Raw genomic sequence first — 6,000 nt, forward strand, 5'->3', positions numbered from 1 at the left:
AGAAGTATATTAATTGCACACTTGAATAAACTTGTTTTTTGTCAGGGCAGGACTATAGGAGAATCTGTTTGTGTGCACACATATCTATTTATGTGTGTCTCACAGGTGGCCGCCTTTCATATTTGCTCTGACATTTATGTGAACTACAAAGACCAGCACTACAAACACAATGTCACATAGTGCAGTCTCTATTCTTTTGAGCATGTGTGGGTGGGAACACAACAAATAGGATCATATATATTTGATTAGGCCTACTTAAAATTCTCGTGAACAAAAATCTACAAAGCCTTGTGGCTACGTTCACGCTGCGGGCCTGTCACTCTCACAAGTCAGATGACAATCTATCAATCAAATGCAACAGCACTGCATAAGCTTTTTATAAAATGATATTGCGACTTTTTAGCACCATAGTAAAATAAATAATATTTTACTTGAGTTGTGAATGTAAGTTCTGTACTGATGTAAAAGGTAAAGAAACGACGAAGAGTGACGATATACAAACTGACTCTTGTTTTGACTCTTGTCAAAAAACTGCAGCGCGAACAAAAAACGGGTTCAAAAAACGTTACCAAGTTCAATACGTTCAAAACACTGCCCTGTATAATTACAGAATTAGCACAGAAAGAAATGTAAGAAAAATTAATTTTAAACCATAAATATACCCAAAAGAATTAGAATAGAACAAAAGATAGGAATCGAATTGAGAACATGTGAATCAGAATCAAAGTGGGAAACCTATCTATTCTCAGCCCTATAGTTTGATTTGAATAGATATTCACATGTGGACCTTTAGTGAGGACAACAGATGTAAAAGACTACAAATCCTTTAGCTCTTCTTTGCTCAGTGTCCAAAGAGATGAATCTGCAGGATTAACTTGTGTTAGCTCCACAGTTGTTATATTTTCCTCTCCTGTCTTTTTCCGGTATGTCCGTTCAGGGAGAGGTGGAGGCTCTGGGTCAGAGGGGCCAATCAGGCAGTCATTGAGTTTAATGACAGGCAAGGCCAATGTTTCCATGTTTCGGTGATCTTGGAGGGGTGATCCGGTCTCCAAGTTCACCTGACTGGAGCTACATGAGCCAGAGGATGGGGAAGAGCACTTGAGAGTGGGAATTCCCACCTCTTCTTCCAAGCAACGAATGTTGAGTTCAGACAAGTCCAATGTATGCATGTGGGTGTTCGCTGAATGATTGTTCCTACGAGTTTGTACTAGTGGCAGGATCTCCTGGTCATCTATATCTTGGTCTTGTTCATGATGTTTTTCTCTGTCACGATTTTCATAGAGAACTGTATTGGCACAAATAAATATGAAAAGCCCCACCCCCATGATGACAGGACCAATCAGCCTCAGTTTCTCTGAAGAGGTGCGTCCAGTTGAAACATGATGTGGTGTTTGTCGGCGGGGTTGACTGTTCCAATACCCCACCACAGCTACGCCAATTCCAACTATCAGCAATACCCCAGCAAACAACAAACAAGCCCCTGGTGCAGATCGCAGGCGCAGTCCACCAATCACAGGCCCTGTATCCGTCCTTGGAGGTGGAGTCTTTGACTCTGGGACTATTACAGCGACTTTTTCAGTGGGATTTACCTCAGACATTCTCCTGGGAAAAAAAGGCAAAAATAGGCTAATGGACTCCAAATACTCAAGCAAATCTCCTGCGAATCGTATATATATATTAAAAAAAGTATTTTTGAATGACAATACTGAGAGTCTTTGCATATTGAATGTATGCATTATTACAGTAATCCTAGCAATTTCTCAGAAGCATTTATTTGTGGGGAAGACAACTAATCCTTGACAATCCTTGTATAATCCTTTTTTTAAGTTCTTTGTACTTCCAGTTCCTCACAAGTTAACTGCAAATGCTGTCTGACATTTCATCTTTGCTCAGCAAAGCAATCTGTCTTAGCTGTTTTCTTTTTATATATTTTAACTGTTCTATATATAAAAATACAATAACTGAAATCAACGAGTAATACAATACTATGTTTCTTCAACAATACATTTTTCCCACCTTAATAGCTGCTGTTCTGAAAATCAGACCTGTCCGCCGCCCAACTACTGTTAATCTAGCATTTTATGCTGCTCTACCATTCGGTCTATATAAATAGACACATGGGCAACACATCTTGTCAACAGGAACACTTATCAGATGTACTACTACTGAAATATAAGTGTTAAAATCATGGGTAGCACATTTTAGGCAGAAATTATCTATCAGGATGTGGAACCGCTGTAAACTATTTCTTAAGAAGATGGGAAACTTTTATTATTTATATTTTACTTTTTACTACCAGCACATCTCGTGCAGGCTATACAAACAAATCCAACTTAAACTAGAAGCTTAACAATAGCATTTATAAACATATTTTAATCTAACAACATTATTTTATGTAATAAAAACCATGTTTTTATTAACATACACTATTTTATTTGTATTTTTTCAATAAGTTGTTCATTCAAACAAGGTTAATTTGTAGGTCAACCAGAGGGTTAATTCATCATATAGGTTCCCTCAGGAATTTCCTGTGGGTTATTAAAATAGCAGTTTTTGATTTAAGATTACTTTAAGAGACTTTCACATTATGTTTCCAATCATAAATTATAAACATACCGAAAACTTGGTCACGTGGTCCTTCAAAACCAATCGCATTAGAAAGCAGCTCGGGCTCCATATACTGTTTGTGAATACCAATGAATGAAAATTGCAGAAATATCGCCTTTTCTCTTCAATCTCTAAAAATAGGTTAACCTAAAACTAATAATGGCAAACATGTTCAAGATTAGCTGACAAGCTGTCGATTCATTAAATGATAAGCTGTCTTCCCACAAAAGCAGTTAATTTCTTGTCTGGCTATCACCAGATTTTAGATTTAAGATTGAACATTGGTCTGGGGAGTCTGCTCTGTACTTTCTACTGCACATGCGAGCATAAACGCGCATAAATTAAATGACTCTGTACGCAATTGGATAGTCCTTTAACCAATCAGACCACAAGGAGCATGATAAACAAGCATAATTCAAATGACTCTGTATGCAATTGGATAATTCTTCAACCAATCAGACCACAAGAGGCGTGATCAACGGGCAACGACCCATAGCTTCTCTATCTGCATTGTGATAATCCCTCCAATAGCGGGCCAGGTGGATAAGCCAGTCTGTGATTGGTTCCCACAAAAGTATAACAGAAGCAGTAGAAATGAGTGTACGGGTTTCCAGACCGAGTTGCCGGGCGAAATCAAATCGCTGGCAGATCAGGTTTGGTTTACCCAGTCTAGTTAATTTCAGCATAGTAGCCTTAGCTTCTCTTCCACTGATATTCGTTCACAAAAAAAGGCCTCTGTTCTCCTCTGCATACTGCATTTGCATAGGTAAGTCATTTTTTTTAACCTATTTTGACGTATATCCGAATGAACAAGGAAAAAGGGGTGGGACTTCATTTTGTCCATTTAAATTGGTGACCGCCCCTTTTTCAAGCGGCGCTGGTTCCAGAAGTTTTTTCATTCATTTTTCCCATAGGGATTTTTAAAATAGTCTTCGTTAAAGAGTTATGAGCCATGAACTAAGCCAATCGGCTACGAGGTGAATCACAACACTACAAACTTTAATTTGACACAAAAAAAGTTTTTGAAAGTCTGATAAAAATACAAAGGTTCAAGACTGTGTACTTAACGGCTTTAGTAAGGGAAAGAAGTCCAATCCCATGAAGTATTGCGAACAGCATAATTAAATACAATGCCGTAATATAAAACTACACATTTACAAATGTTGATTATATGTATAAAAACAATATATTCCAAGTTTATTGCAAAATATGCATATATACAAACATTTCAGTACTTTGAGAGCATAGGGAGATTGACTCGATTACATCATTCGCAGTGCTTCATGGGAGAACAGAGCTAAAGAGCTATCTTGGAGCATGTATTTTTCGACTCTAATTTGTGTAGTTTTCTATATAGCATCATGGGTAAAGTACTTTTTTTACTTTTCACGGTTATTTTAAAAATAAGCTGAAATAATGCGGACTGATGGCATCAGCAGAAGCAAATATGGATTAATGCTGCCTTCACATGCTATCGGAAATATCCTAGGCTACTTCCCACTTCTGACGTCCTGATTACAAGCTCATCGCATTCAAATTTTGACTTGAGAGGGTATACATATCCATTTTTTAACTAGGAAACTAGTATTCTCGATAATTTCAATAGCACAAGGCAGTCTCGTAGGTCTGTAGGTTCAAGTTATCGTTAAAAAGCCATTTTACTAATGGAGAAAATTGGGTTTTTACTTCCAGAACCCAACTGTTGCACAGATGGTTGGATGGTTGTAGTTTGCTATTGGTCGGTCTCATGTGAGTGACAGGTTGCCCCGCCCTCACGCCAGTAAACACATCATCAAAGAAGAGATGTCTTTGAAAGAGGGAGGGAAAGTCAATTTAATTAAAGATTATGAGGGCACATGAATAAAAATAAAAAAGGGACACAGATAAATAATATATAATAAATACTGCAATATTCCCTAAAAAACAAGAATTGTCAATTATGAGTTCACGCCAAAAACAGTTATAATAATCGTTCTAATTATATAAGAATAGTGAAGTGCAAACCACAACACTAACAATAATGACACAGAGGAACGATAACATTGTAATCTTTTTCAGAATGACTTTTTCCAGCTGATGAATGATAAAAACATTGACAACCGATCAAAATTAAGATTTGCCCATTTTGATATCATGGTGAATTTAAAGTGGCCTTGGTTTTGGTGAAGAAATAAAGGTGTAATTTGTCTTCCATTGCTAAGACGTAGGCTACTCATGCCATTGATTGGCATGTTGCTAGATTGGACGGATTAGATTCTCAAACAAACAGAATAATGTTTCGATAGCACACCAACATTTACATTTTTGCATGTAAATGGCTTATTTTTTTATAGTTGCCCTGTAAAACACTTTTCAGGTAACAAATTATAGGCCTATGGGCGTGTCTTCAAAATGACGTTCCAAGCACATTACGCAAACGCAGTACGTGTGGCGTGTCTGTTTCAGTACACCGTTCATACTCATCGATCGTGAACGTTGACCTACATCCAGTCGGCACACCAGCACCTGAAGTTAGCACTTCTTAAACTTACCTCAATTGCTTCTCCACTGGACACACATGATTAGCAACGGTCCGTTTTAATAGCTTCAATGACGTGAGAGCGGGCACTTTGCATCGAGTCTAATAACCATGTCGATGAAGACGCGCAAATCCATCAGTCTCCAACCGTAGCAAACGCGCGTATTATGAGCGTGAGGGGAGGGAGGCGCATTTACTTTAAACCGGCCAGTGACGTGGGAGTGAGCTAGAGATAGAGAGAGATATACTGTGGTTAGAGGGTCATGGGAACATGTGTGCAAGCCCTTTGGGTCCCACGGTGGCCAGAATAACCTATTCTTAGAGTCTCTAGGGATTTTGGCCAATTTCAAGGTTTTTCCTCACTGACTCAAACTGTTATTTTACATTATATATTCAGTTATTTAAATATGTATCTTTTTTGTATGACTTCAGATAACTGTGGGCATTGACGGAAGTTCAGTATGCCAGATTCAGAGTTACTTTGGTGTTTTCATTATGTAATCAAACATACTGTGTCTGAGAGCAAATGTAATAATATTGTAATTGTATATAATTATATTGTATAGTAAAAAGTAAGTATACAAAAACATTTTTTAGCCAAATGTTTTACACCTGCACTAAGAAATGGTGCTGGTTTTTATTCAGCAGCTTTATTTTTGTAATTTAAGAAGACTTTTTATTTGCAATATTTCTTTTTTATTACAATCTAATTACTTTTGCTCTCAACCCCTATATGTATAATTGCATAAAAAAGACAAAAAAGTAACTCCATGCCAGCTGAGCCTCTCTTTATAAGCATGAACTTAAATTTCAGTTTTTGCATCCGTTAAGATTGTAATGACAGAAAACAAAAAATAAACAAAACAGTTCTGTTT

The sequence above is a fragment of the Gobio gobio genome (genome assembly GCF_949357685.1).
Source record: "Gobio gobio genome assembly, chromosome: 15".
Taxonomy (NCBI): Eukaryota; Metazoa; Chordata; class Actinopteri; order Cypriniformes; family Gobionidae; genus Gobio; species Gobio gobio.